Raw genomic sequence first — 14,608 nt, forward strand, 5'->3', positions numbered from 1 at the left:
TAGATAGACCTGCCTGCTAGATAGGAACATAGTAAGATAGTAACAGGCTAAAACAACAAGAACCAGAAATCATGCTGGTGCCTGAGACCATGCCAAAGAAATACTTTAAACGTTGGGGAACTGCACAAAGCTTCAGAGCACCAGAGCGACTGGAGAATCTGGCCTATTTTCAACACAGAAGTGAAGCGCGGAGGGTGGGAAATCAAGGCAGGGTCTGAGAGATGGTGTCAGGGGATGGAGGGGCAGAGTATGACATGTGACTGCTGTTTCCGTTTGGAGCATTGCCAGCTCATTGGGTATGTGTCTTAATGCGGCGCATGAGGTGTAAGGGCAGGAATTCTCCATGGTAATCGACACTTGGGGGCTGGCTGAACAGCAAGATATCCAGCCTAGTAACCAGAGAGCCGGCACTTATGGGCAGATCAGACTCACTGCAACCAACGGAACAAACCCTTGCTCAGAAAAAGTCACAGAGCTTTCATGTCTAGACATAAGTTGAGACACCTGCTTCTGAGAACAACAACGGAAAGAGCGCCCCTCCATTAGGTATCGCAGGAGTCTGTGCCCACCCAGTCACTGAGCCACTTGGGTGACTTCCATCAAGCTAATCTCAGATGATTATATAGGAAAACCAAATTTCCTGGTCACCCAATTTACTAAAGGGCGATCAAAAACATGGTCAACACTGAGCTCATGCTGTGTTTGATCACTGTGAATTTTCAGACCACCCCACAGGGTGCTGCATGGAAACATACACTGTCACTCCTGTGTCCCCTCCATCTCTCACAGTGCTGGGTCTGGGGGAGGGGGGGTCTCCTTTTAATTAACGGGTGTCAATTGCTGAGGTGAGAGGCTGCCCCGTGAAAACAACATTATAGGAATCAAGAAGCTAATCCCCCATCATTCGCTCAGGGCCACCCCAGGATCAGGGAGTGTCTGGAAATCCTTTTGAAGATTATCATGCTGGAGAGTGCTACGCGTTATTATTTAGATTTGCTGAAGGGGGAGATAAACCATCTGTAGCAAGGGAAAAGGCAGGTCGGTTTGGACAAAACTCTGCATGTTCACTTTAGCATCTAACTTCTAAAGCCTCTAAGAATTTGAGGGTCAATGCATCTTAGGGTGACCAGACAGCAAGTGTGAAAAATTGGGACAGGAGGTGGGGCACAATAGGTGCCTATATAAGAAAATGACACAAAAATCGGGACTGTCCCTATAAAATCGGGACATCTGGTCACCCTAATGCATCTGATGCCATCTTTCTACTTTCTGCAGCTTCGCTGACTTCTTTCAGAACCAGAGAAGCTCTGGGGAAGTTAGGCCCGGAGGAGAGGGGAAGTTTGCACAGAAACAATCTCCATGCTGTAGCAGGACCCAATTTCCAGAATCTCTGTTTCATTTCAAAACAAAGTCAGTCTTTAGCCGTTATGGTTTTGAAAACAAATATCTCCGAAAGGTGTCGGGGGGCAACCAGCCCCGAGTCCGCAGAGAGCCTGGGACCATTGCTCGCAGAGGTGTGAACTGCCCCGTTCTTCGGGGTGAGGGGATGTCATCACTGTCAACCAGAGCACGGCGCCTGTCAGAAAGGAAGGGAAGGGGCTGCAGCTCTGCCCGGCTCACTCCGTACCACGGCTCCTGGGTGCCAAACGTGCATGGCCTTCAGGACGTGCCAGCACTGGGGTTTTTTTTTGCCAATCAGGGAGCCCGGGCAGGGCTCATCCCAGTTCCAGAGAGAGGGAGCCCAGCAGCAACACAACCCTGTCCTGACTCATGTGAGTGGGGCCCCTTTTGTGGGCAGAGCTCAGAAGAGCCCTACCACCACCTTCCTCTCCCGCCTCTGACTGGGGCTAGGGACCGGCTTGCTGCTTGGTTGGACATCTGGGGTCAGAGAATTAACTTTGTTCCTCTCACAGCAGCCCCCAGAGGCTCCAGTCAGGATTGGAAGGAAGCTCAGGTATCCGGCCTTGTAATTAAAGAGCCAGCAGGCAGATCTGACTCCCGGCCACAGCTGGGCCACCCAGAAATAGACAGGCCCTACACCCGAAGAGCTGACGTCACACTGCAAGGTGGGACTGTGAGGTGTACAACACCGTGGGACAAGCTGAGACAAGAGGGCCAGTAATAGAAATACTGGGTCACCTCTCAGCTAAGGCTATGGCGACGCTCATGGCGGCGTGCAGAGCCCACGCTGCAGGGAAAGGGTCCGGCAAGGGTAGGCAGTGGGGAAAGGCTCCAGCAGTGGGGAGCTGACGGAGCCTTTGTTTGCTCCCTCCCAGCCAGTGCCGGAGCCTTTCACTGCGGTGGGGAAACACCCTGGCAGTGGAGAGGCACTGGGCCACCATGCTGCTAAAAGTATGAGTCTAGCTGGGGGCAGCACTGCTTTGGCATGTAGAGAGCCAAAGTGTAGACGTAGCCTTCGTGTGCAAATTGGAGGCTTCCTAGTGTTTTGCTTTCAGTAATCAGAGATATTAACGAGGCAGCAACAGGCCACCTGCCGAGGCTGTGGGCGGGGTGCTTCTTCGAAAGGTTTAGTGGCAGGGTCAATGCAGATGGGACCCCTGGGAGGCCCAGAAGCTGGAATAGGGTAAACAATAATCCTAGCTCTCTCTTACACAGCACTTGCTGTCAGGGGATCTCATCCTAGCATTCTGCCTCTTTTACAGATGGAGAAACTGAGGCAAGGGGAGATTAAGTGACTTGCTCAAGGCCACCCCACAGGGCAGTGACAGAACTGGGACTAGAACCCAGGTCTCCTGAACCCCAACCCCATGCTATATCCACTAGGCAACCCTGCCTGCCTTAGGCAAGGGTACTAGCTGAGAGGGGCTCGGCATTATGGACAGGCTATGGCCGTCCAGGCTTTCAGATCATGGCAAAGAGCGTAACCAAAGAGCCAAGCCAGAACAGGAGTAGAGTGATGCCAGGCCAGCCTGGGACACTTGCTGAAGGAGCAGAGGGAGAACAGCTCGTGACAGCACAGCACACACAGCCATTGCCACCACCGCTGAGGCGCTAGGCCACCCGGCACTCTTTCTCTCTCACCGTGTGCGGGCAGCGCCTCGGTGCCCCAGCCGCAGCCCAGGCCCCCATTGGACAAGGCGCTGCAGACGCAGAACAAAAGGGGGCCTTTGCCTCAAAAAGCTCATTGTCTCCATAGGTGACCTGGTCCCCATCATCACAGTGTCTGAGCAGCTCCCAATCTCTGTGTGCTTCTCTTCACACACCTCCATGAGGGGGAACAGAGGGACAAAGAGACAAGCTGACATCACACAGGGAGTTTGCAGAGGGGCAGGAAGCAAAATCCAGGTGGTCCCATGTCCAAGCTGAGTGCCCCTAGCTACGGGGCCACCCAGCCTCTCTCACAAAGCCTACAAAACCGCTGCACACGGAGCGGACCCCCCCATGCCAGCTCTGCCCAGACATTCTGAAGCCTTAACTCAGGGAGGACACAATGTCAGATATTTTCTTTTCAAGCTCTGAACCTTGGCAGCCCTCTCAGGCACAGACAATGCGCAGGGCAGGCCCTAAAAAGCACAGGGGACTCCATTGGCACATTTTGACAATGTCCAGAAGAGTGAAAGAGCGGACCACTCACTTGGATCATACACTTAGCAATGAAAATGCATCAAGAGGACAACCCCCATCAAACTCAGTGTCAGGACAGCTGTCCGAAGCCAAGACATGGCATCAAGCCTTCCACCTGAGGGTTTGCATGTCGTATTTCTATACATTAACCACAGAAAAGAAGCCAATGTTGGGGCTGGGATCAGAGGTGCTCAGGGACTGAGATGTGATCACTTTGTGAAATGGGGGCCGAGTTAGCATTGCTTCAGGAAACAGAACTTTTGAATTCCTAATTCTGTGGCCTGTCGATGCTCCGTCATGATACCCGGCTTCACTCAATGAACAGACTGGGGGGCAGAGAGGGGTGCTCTCTGGCTCACACCTGCACATGCAGGAAGGTGCAACCCGAGGTGCTACTACATTTAAAATGACCAAAGAAATGACAGGGGGCAGCCAGCCAGCCCCTCCTGGCTCTTGTCAGTTTCAGGCCCCACAGTGGCAGCAGACACAGCTTGCGAGACAAAACCCCAGGGGTGTGAATGGAATGGGGAAGAGAACTCTGGCTGGTGGGAGGACTAAATGGTACAGGAAGGATGGGCCAAGGCTAGCTGGACTAGTGGGGAAGCCAGGCTCAGCTGGGTGAAGGCAGCTTTCTCTGCCCAGGGCTCTGACCAGGCACTGCACACGCAACCCAGGCAGTTTCACTCACTTTCAAAGTGCAAGAAACTGGCCTGAGAGCACCAGACACCAGCACTGCCATCACGGGGTCCACCAAACGGCCCCTGCCACACCACAGCCCTGGGGGAAGTGCCACTTCTAAGGCCAGGAGGACGCTTCCCCTCGGTCGCTGGCCTTCCCCAGGGAAAGGCGGAAGTTCCCATCACTTGAGACTCATGAAAGATGGGAGCAAGCACCGGGATACACTCCAAAAGGAACTGTCCTGTGCTGGCAGGGAGCTGCATGCTGACTCCTGCTAGAGGTGCCAGCAGTGGGGGCTGGCTTGGGCTCTAGGCACCTGAACCCAGACCCACTCATCAGACAATGGCAGTGGCTCCTTAACAACACAGACTAGATTCAAGCCAGAGACCCCCAGAGGAAACGCTCCATCACCCACTCCCCCATCCAATTTATCCAGCTTGTCCTTATGCTGCAACTACCGACATGGGATCTGGACCGGCTGGCTGTTCACAATACAAAGTAACATCATCAAACAATGGACAAACTAGAGCACAAATGATAAACTGCAGCGCGAGCAACGCAAAACACAAAGTGCCGTCGCCCTGGCATCCAGACGCCTGCCTCCAGCCACTTTTCCTCTCCTTGTTTATTTGTTTGCACTATGGTAGGGCCCAGGAGCCCTGGTCATGGACTTGGGCCCCAATGCTGTAGGTTTTGAACAAACACAGGACAAACTGGGTAGTCCCTGCCTCAAAGGACTTGCAATCTAAATAATAAATCCCTTGGGGACAAGGGATTTAGGGCATGCTCAGGCAGGAGCACACACAGACCCGAACTTTGCTCTTTCTGTACCAGATCTTTCCAGAGACGCTGACACTTGGGGATCTCCTGGGAGAGAATCCCTGACCCCAGGACACAGAGAAACACCGTGGATTGGCTTTTTAGCGCCCCAGTAGAGCAAGGAGAAAGGGACCCTCATCCAGCTCCCCCCAGGAGTCCCTCCGGCGGCGCTGGGGGGACCAGCCAGGAGGGGCATGGAGAGACTGAAACAACCCCCCACCCGCACACCTTCCAGAGGCTTGCCAGGAAACTGTCTCCAAGTCCACGCTATAAATAGGCTTCTCCAGGGCGCATCACTCCACGCAGCGCCCCGGCTCCATGCGGCACAGCAGCCCCGCCAGCACAGAGGGCTGGGTCGGTGTCCAGAGAGGGGTGTGTGTGTTGGGGAGGGGTCTCTCCCAGTTCTGTCCCTTCTCTCTGCGCCCCTGCAACCTCCTCCCTTGCACCATCCCCCCACCCTGCGTGCGCCCCGGATCCGGACCCCTTCCCCTCCCTGCGCTCCGGATCCGGACACTTTCTCCCTCCGTGCGCCCCGGATCCGGACCCCTTCCCCTCCCTGCGCTCCGGATCCGGACACTTTCTCCCTCCGTGCGCCCCGGATCCGGATCCCTTCCCCTCCGTGCGCCCCGGGTCCGGACCCCTTCCCCTCCGTGCGCCCCGGATCCAGACACTTTCTCCCTCCGTGCGCCCCGGATCCGGACTCCTTCCCCCCCGTGCGGCCCGGATCCGGACCCCTTCCCCTCCGTGCGCCCCGGGTCCGGACCCCTTCCCCCCCGTGCGCCCCGGATCCGGACCCCTTCCCCTCCGTGCGCCCCAGGTCCATCCCCGCGCAACTCACGGCCGGCGCGGACTCACCTGTCCAGGGCAGGGGCAGCGGCAGCAGCGCGGAGTGCCGGGCAGCGGCGAGGCGGAGGCGCGGCGGGGCTGGGGCAGCGCTGGGAGCGCCGAGCGGAGCCGCCCAGCCCAGCGATATAAATAACATTATCTGGGCGAGCAGGGACATTCCTGCAAGGACAGCGCTGCTGCCCGGCCCAGATAGTCCCGCTGCCTCCAGGGGAGGGCGGGGGAGGAGGCGCCCGCCCCGCAATGCAGCACAGCGGGCCCCCAGGCCAGCGCCAGCAGCGGGCACGGGGCGATGCCCAGCAGCGGCGCCGGAGCCAGCAGGCCCGCACCAGGGCTCGGCCACACCCAGCGCGGTGCGGCGGGGCTGGCCCTGCGTGGGGTGGGGGTGGGGGGAGACGATGCTGGTGCCGCCGCTGCTTGCAGGCTGGGTGGAATCAGGGCCCGCCTCTGCGCTCTGCCCTGGCAGCACCCTGCTGGGCATCCCAGCCACCCAGGTGGGCCAGAGCCAGGAGTCAGGTCCTGCACCAGCCTGGCTGAGGGGGCAAGAGCTGGGGAAGGGGGCAGGGGGATCCCACCTAGGGAACCTCACCCCCAGCTTGGCGGGCACAGGGGAGCTGGCATGGCCAAGTGGCACCTGGCAGTTGTGCCACCTCTGGGTACTAGGAGTGAGGGGGTTTAATCATCCTCTGCTTGGCCACTTTTACATCCAGGCCTTCCGCAGGTGAGTCTGCATGCCAGCTTCCCTGGCTCTGACCGGAGGCTGTGTGGGGGGGAGATTGGCCACCAGGAGGATGCATCCATTTGCCCAAGACTTTTTCCAAAACCTACCTCTTTGAGTCTAAAATGACCCTGTGTCTCTTTAAATCCAGGCTGACCCTGACCCAGGCATTCCCACATTGGCTGTAGCTGCAAGAAGAGAACTGGGTCCTGTGCCTCCAGCCCTGCCTGCCTATGGAAGGGCTGAACTAACCCAATACAACACAGGCTGGAAGTGAGAGCTTGAGTCCAAGCACTTGAAAAGCTTCCCAAGGGCCAGACATCTGGGACAGCTGCAAATCTGAAAACATTTGGGGACAGGGTCCATGGATAACTAGGGCCAGGATTTTCAAAAGGCACCAAGATCCAGATGCTCAGAAAAGCCCAGCAAGTCACGTGCTGAGCCCTTCTGATCACCTTTCCCCCCAGTAGTGGGTGCTGAGCCCTTGGAAATCTGGCCCTGAGCTGGATGAAAAATTTGGCCCTATATGCCTGTGCAGTGTCTAGCACCCAGGGGCCAGAGCTTGGATAAGGCCTGGGGGTGCTGTATGAATAACTGTCGATTCCACTTTGCTCACCCGCTGTTAAAGGGCTGGGCCATTCGCTGCCAGCTTAGGCATGCAAGGGTGCAATACAAAGTAACATCATCAAACAATGGACAAACTAGAGCACAAATGATAAACTGCAGCGCGAGTGATGCAAAACACTGAGCCTGGGGACAGTTCAGATAATGGCCTATCTCAGCTAAACCATAGCAGGGCCAAGCAAGCGGAGTGTGGAGGGATTCCCCCGACACCCAACTGCAAATGCTCAGTATGGGAGGGTCCACTTTAGCGTCGGGTATCTCTAATAACAGTGACTCCGCAACCACCCTCCGCAGCTGGTTTGTTGATAAAGCCTTGGTAGATTGTCCCAGCTCCCTTCATGGCTCTTCCCCTTAGAGACCTGGGACCGGATCCTCAGCTGGCATAAACCGGTGTCGCTCTGCTGGCTCTTCGCAGCAGCATTCACTTCATTTGCTGCTCCTTTGATTAACACCCACTCTAGGGGCCCACGGGTCTTGAACCCAGGGCCTGGGCAGCCCTCACCCTCCAGCACCACCCAGCGCAATTGAAAGTGAGAGACTAGCATAACTCTGCCTCCTCCCAGAGGCCCCACCCACTAGGGGATGATGACTGGCCCCTCTGATTGGCCCAACTGTCCTATTTCAGCCAGAAGGAGGCACCGGAAGTTGACTGAACAACTGGGCGACTTTCTGACCTGCACCTGACCTGTGCCTTGATCCCTGGTTCCTGAGTCCGGCTCTGACACCTGGCCTGGTTCCTGATTCTGGCTCTGACCACTAGGCTAGACAGCCCATGTCCCAGTTCTGACACCAGTGGAGCATCTCGTCGATGAAGATTTTTTCTAATGTAACCCTGGCGGTCACTAATATCACACCTGAATTGTCCCTGTGATTACAATAACCCATTACTGCCAGGATAACTGTCCCCTGCCCTCCTGAACCCATCCTGTTACCTACCTCTAGAGAGTGGTCATCACATCCCTCCCTCTGAGCCACTGTCCCTTTCTCAGTGACAGTCGTCCAGGAGGAAAAACCAGGCCAGAATGTAACTATCCACGTTATTTCAACCGCTGGGTCAAACTGCCCCTAAGAAACAAGCACTGTGACTAACTACATAGACAGGAGTTTAAAAACCCAGTGTTTTAATTTGCTTGATTTGATTTTGCTTAATTAACATCTGGCAGCAGCTGTGTATTATTGGCACCAACAGCAGCCAGGCAGCGCCTCTGGCTCTGGTGCTGCCATTGCTCCGGGGGGGGACAGTGCAACCGAGTAAAATGCAAATGGCATGTGGGGGAAAGGTCATTAAAATGAAGCAAGTTCTCCGGAGGAAACCTTCACAGTGAGGGAAACTGTCAGGTCACTGAAGCAGAGGGAACCAACATCCTGCGATGCTCAGAGACAGGAAGGCAACTCGTACTCGGGAGGGAAAGGCCTGTCCCATAACACATGGAGACCAAAGCCTCTGGACAGCACCGCCCTGCTTGCAGTTAGCCTGGCAATGGTTTCCATGCCAAGCAACAACAGAAGGGGATGGAACGCTTGCAGCTGAGCATGTGTTGACGTAGCTCATTAACAGCACCCAGGCACCCCGTGAGGGGGCCAGCGCTCCTTAGCAGAGCAGGGCAAACAAACGATTCTTCTGTTTGCTGGCAATTCCAAAACCTGGCGGGTGGGGGAAATGTTTTGGGTCAAACCAAAACCAATTTTTTTTTAAAATGTGCAGCCAATGTAGCTGGTACCACTCAAAAGAGAGATCTCGGAGTTGGTGTGGATAGTTCTCTGAAAACATCCACTCCATGTGCAGCGGCAGGAGTCAAAAAAGCGAACACTGTTAGGAACCGTTAGGAAAGGGATAAATCAGGGATGGGCAATAATTTTCGCAGGGGGGCCACTCCACGAATTTTGGTAAGTTGTCACGGGCCGCGCATTTCTACTGTATTAATGGAGGGGGTGCAGCAAACTGGGAGGGAGTTTGGTGCAGGAGGGGGCTCGGACTGGGGCAGGGGATTGGGGTTCAGGAGGGGGTGCAGAAGGGGGTTCTGACCTAGGGGAGAGGTTTGGGGTGCAGGAGAGGGTTCAGGGTCTGGGAGGGAGTTTGGGTGTAGGAGGACGTTCTGACCTGGGGCAGGGGGTTGGGGTACAGGAGGGGGTGCGAGGTGCAGGCGCTGGCTGGGAGGTGCTTACCACAGATGGCTCCCGGCCAGCGGTGCAGCAGGGCTCAGGCAGGCTGCTTGCATGCCGTGGCCCTATGCTGTTCCCAGAAGTGGCTGCGGCCGGCTGCTGCTGTCATGTCCCTGTGAGCTCCTTGGGGGGAAGGGGACAGTGGGTCTCCATACGCTGCCCATGCCCGCAAGCACTACCCCTGCATTTCTGGCCAATGGGAGCTGTGAGGACAGTGCTGGGGGCAAGGGCAATGTGCGGAGCTGCCTCCCCCTGCCAGGAGCACGCAGAGACGTGCCAGCAGCAACCAGCTGCTTCCGGTATCGGTGTGGGGCCATGGCAGCCAGGCAGCCTGCCTGAATGCCCCACTGCACCGTGGGACTTTTAGTGGCCCGGACTCAGAGATCACGAGGGGGCAGAGGAGGCCGGACAGAAATGTTAGTCATGGCGGGCTGGACAGAAATGTTAGGCGGACCAGATCCGACCCACAGGATGTATTTTGCCCGCCCCTGGGATAGATAATAAAATATCATAATGCAGCTATATAAATCTGTGATACGCCCACACCTTGAAAATGGGTCCCATCTCAAAAAAAAATATATTGGAATTGGAAAAGGTACAAATGATTAGGGGTATGGAACACAGCTTCCATATGAGGAAAGATTAATAAGGCTGGGACTGTTCAACTTGAAAAAGAGACAGCTAAGTGGGGGATATCATAGAGGTCTATAAAGTCATAACTGGTGTGCAGAAAATAAATAAGGAAATGTTATTTACCCCTTCACATAACACAAGATCCATGGGTCACCCAATGAAATGAATAGGCAGCAGGTTTAAAACAAACAAAAGGAAGTATTTCTTCACACAACGCACAGTCAACCTGTGGAACTCATTGCCAGGGGATGTTGTGAAGGCCAAAACTATAGCAGGGTTCAAAAAAGAACTAGATTAGTTCATGGGGGATAGGTCCATCAATGGCTATTAGCCAAGAAAGATGATCAGGGATGCAACACATGCTGTTCACCTCTGACTGCCGGAAGCTGGGCATGAGCGACAGGGGATGGATCACTTGATGGTTACCTGTTCTGTTCATTCCCTCTGGGGCATCTGGCACTGGCCCCTATCGGAAGCCAGGATACTGGGCTAGATGGATCATTGGTTTGATCTAGTATGGCCATTCTTATGCTCCTATGTTCTTATGCAGCTAACTGAAAATTGTTTTGAGTCAAACAAAACATTTCATTTCAATTTTGGTCATTTTTACATGTTTTTGATGGTTTTAAAATACAATTAAAGGAGGTTTTGAAACTTCAGACTCAGAATGTTTCATTTTGAAAATGTCAAAACAAAAGTTCCAATTTTTTCAGCCTTTTCTTGTTCAGGATTTTTTTCGACTGAAACAAATGGGCGAAGCTGATGTGAATTCCCAGAACGTGTCAGTGTCGCGCAGTCTGCATGTTTTGTTGGAAAAAAAGTTTTGGATGAAAAATTTTGCCCGGCACTGCTAGCCATTAGGGCAGCCAGCTCTCTTCAAACCAGAGTCCTCAATGGAATAGCTCCCCTGAGGAAGCGTTAGGGAACACGGGAGGGCTGAAATGTAATTAGGAGGAGCCCTCTCATTCTCTCATCTCTGAGCATCAAATTGTCGCCTCTATGTTTCTAAAAACACACTGTCAGAGACAGTAATGACAGGGTAGGGATCCCACTGACTTCACCATGGTCTTCCTAGAAACCCTATCAAAGGGCATCCTGACTGACCATGCACTGGTCATCACATCTTGCTACAGCCAGGAGCTGGTACTAGTGTGTGGAGAGGTCAAGTACACATGAACTCTGTCCCACAAGCTTAACTCTGCCCTCTGAGGCTGGCAAAAGTGATTTAGCCATAATTGGGGGTTCTGTTTTGGAGGGGTTTATTCATTTCATTTGGGGAAGGTCAGCAGGTTCTGAGTTCTGTGTAGATGTCCAAATATATGGGGAGGTTTTTTTTGGGGGGGGGGCAGCTTTCTCTTTGATTCTGTAACAAGAAAATATTTATCAGGTCCGTCCCAAAATTCTTGCCTAAACAGGATGTATTTCAATTTGTATTCCATATATAAAAATAACCAACATGTTAGTTGAAGCTTTGTATCCTTGTTATCGAACGCCTGGTTTAGCATTCATTGCCTTCGTTCCCTAGTGTGTTTTCACAGTATTGTTTCAAACAGCCCTACGTTAATGTGCACTAGGGAACCTTTAGTGCACACCATCAGGATCTACACACAGAAACTAATGCACAGCACCTTGTGCTTTAAAAATCACACCCCTGTAGTCCGCATTACTGCTCCATGGAGACAAGTCCGTGGAGACAAATCCTACACACCAGGGAGCAGGACATTATCTATGGAAACAAAGTGCAGTGGGGAAGGCGTGAAATTGAGTAGCCATTTGGTGTTTTTCTGACATTGGCTAAACACCAATTCCATTTTTTTGGTGTCTGGGCTGTCTTATCAGTGTTTCTTGGTCAAAATCACAAGCCCTAGCTATAATAGCAGACATGAGGAATGACAAAGTAAATGTGCCATCTGATGAGTCGTTTATTCTCTCATTGCTCTGCGTGCCCTTCACGGCGTAAGAGACAGCTGTACGGACTGGTGCAGAGATTAATTATGGTCAGTTGCCCCAGCCCACACTGCAACCTGAGAGGTGCATGTGCAGCCAAAGGGATCACGAACCCCTCATTTCTGTGCAGAGTTACATGGATTGTGCAAACAGAGGAGCACAATGCTTTCTTCTTGCCATAGGGATTTGAAGCATATATCATAGTGCATTACAGGGCAGATTTTGATCAGATCTCTGGACCGAGTTCCTCTGGGCCATGTCCACTGGCTCCTCACATGGCTTTGAGGGGCACTGGGTGCTGCCAGGGGTTCTCTGCTCAGTTTCCTCCTCTGGCTCCCTCATGATTAACCTCATTTGAGGCCTGGGTCTAGTGCAGGGGTGGGCAATAATTTTCATAGGAGAGCCACTCCATGAATTTTGGTAAGTCGTCATGGGCCACACATTTCTACTATATTAATGGAGGGGGAGCGGGAGGGAGCTCCAGGCTGGTTCAAAGTGTTGGGGTACAGGAGAGGATGAGGAGTGTGGGCTCTGGGAGGGAGTTTGATGCAGGAGGGAGCTCCGGTCTGGGGCAGGGGATTGGGGTGCAGGAGGGGGCTCTGACCTACAGCAGAGGCTTGGGATGCAGGAGGGGGTGCGAGGTGCAGGCTCTGGCTGGGAGGCGCTTACCACCAGTGGCTCCAGGTTGATGGCGCAGCAGGGCTCAGGCAGGCTGCTTGCACGCCGTGGCCCCACGCCACTCCCAGAAGTGGCTGCGGCTGGCTGCTGCTGTCACGTCTCTGCACGCCCCTTGAGGAAAGGGGGGCAGTGGGTCTCTGTGCGCTGCCCGCACCTGCAAGCACTGCCTCTGCAGCTCCCATTGGCTGGTTTTCTGGCCAATGGGAGCTGTGACGATGGTGCTGGGGGTGGGCAGGGGAACGCAGGGGAACGCAGAGATGTGCCAAGAGCAGCTGGCCACTTCTGCAAGCACGTGGGGCCACAGTAGGCAGGCACTACCTGGACTTTTAGCAGCTTGGACTTGGAGATTGCGACGGGGCAAAGGAGGCCAGACAGAAATTTTAGTCATGGTGGGCCAGACAGAAATGTTAGGCGGGCTGGATTTGGCCTGGGGGCCGGATTTTGCGCACCCCGGTCTAGTGGTTTCCTGCCCTTTAGCTGAGAGGCCAGGCCTTTAGTCTTGAGTGGGCTGAGCCCTGTCTTTCCCAGTCCTAAGAGAAAAGAACAAGGAGTACTTGTGGCACCTTAGAGACTAACAATTTTATATGAGCATAAGCTTTCGTGGGCTAAAACCCACTTCATCGGATGCATGCAGTGGAAAATACAGTAGGAAGATATGTATACACAGAGAACATGAAACAATGGGTGTTGCCGTACCCACTGTAACGAGAGGGATCAGGTAAGGTGAGCTATTATCAGCAGGAGAAAAAAAAACAGTAAACCTTTTGTAGCGATAATCAGGATGGCTCATTTCCAACAGTTGACAAGAAGGGGTGAGTAACAGTAGGGGGAAAAATAAGCATGGGGAAATAGTTTTACTTTGTGTAATGACCCATCCACTCCCAGTCTTTATTCAAGCCTAATTTAATGGTGTCTGGTTTGCAAATTAATTCCAATTCAGCAGTTTCTCGTTGGAGTCTGTTTTTGAAGTTTTTTTGTTCTAATATTGCGACTTTTAGGTCTGTAATTGAGTGACCAGGGAGATTGAAGTGTTCTCCGACTGGTTTTTGAATGTTATAATTCTTGATGTCTGGTTTGTTTCCATTTATTCTTCTACATAGATGTAGAAGCCCTCTACACCAACATTCCACACAAAGATGGAGTACAAGCCGTCAGGAACAGTATCCTCGATAATGTCATGGCAAACCTGGTGGCTGATCTTTGTGACTTTGTCCTCACCCATAACTATTTCACATTTGGGGACAATGTATACCTTCAAATCAGCGGCACTGCTATGGGTACCCGCGTGGCCCCACAGTATGCCAACATTTTTATGGCTGACTTAGAACAATGCTTCCTCAGCTCTCGTCCCCTAATGCCCCTACTCTACTTGTGCTACATTGATGACATCTTCATCATCTGGACCCATGGAAAAGAAGCCCTTGAGGAATTCCACCACGATTTCAACAATTTCCATCCCACCATTAACCTCAGCATGGACCAGTACACACAAGAAATCCACATCCTGGACACTATGGTGCTAATAAGTGATGGTCACATAAACACCACCCTATACCGGAAACCTACTGACTGCTATACTTACTTACATGCCTCCAGCTTTCATCCAGACCACACCACATGATCCATTGCCTACAGCCAAGCTCTAAGATACAACCGCATTTGCTCCAACCCCTCAGACAGAGATAAACCCCTACAAGATCTCTATCAAGTGTTCTTACAAATATAATACCCACCTGCTGAAGTGAAGAAACAGATTGACAGAGCCAGAAGAGTACCCAGAAGTCACCTAATACAGGACAGGCCCAACAAAGAAAGTAACAGAAAGCCACTAGCCGTCACCTTCAACCCCCAGCTAAAACCTCTCCAGCGCATCATCAAGGATCTACAACCTATCCTGAAGGACGATCCCTCACTCTCACA

General features: G+C 53.2%; 1 protein-coding gene across 2 annotated transcripts in view; it reads right to left on the reverse strand.

Annotated features, from left to right (window-relative positions):
• Positions 1 to 6,186, reverse strand: part of SPTB (spectrin beta, erythrocytic) — a 133,897-nt gene extending 127,711 nt beyond the window's left edge. The window contains exon 1 of one of the 2 annotated variants that reach the window (XR_012159281.1): positions 5,938 to 6,176. The gene's annotated coding sequence lies outside the window, so the exon portion shown is untranslated. Of the gene's footprint in view, positions 1 to 5,937 lie in introns of both variants that reach the window. The other variant, XM_073346701.1, reaches the window with a different exon arrangement.
• Between the last annotated feature and the right edge of the window lie 8,422 nt (positions 6,187 to 14,608).

This window comes from Lepidochelys kempii, chromosome 6 (assembly GCF_965140265.1).
Source record: "Lepidochelys kempii isolate rLepKem1 chromosome 6, rLepKem1.hap2, whole genome shotgun sequence".
Lineage (NCBI taxonomy): Eukaryota > Metazoa > Chordata > Testudines > Cheloniidae > Lepidochelys > Lepidochelys kempii.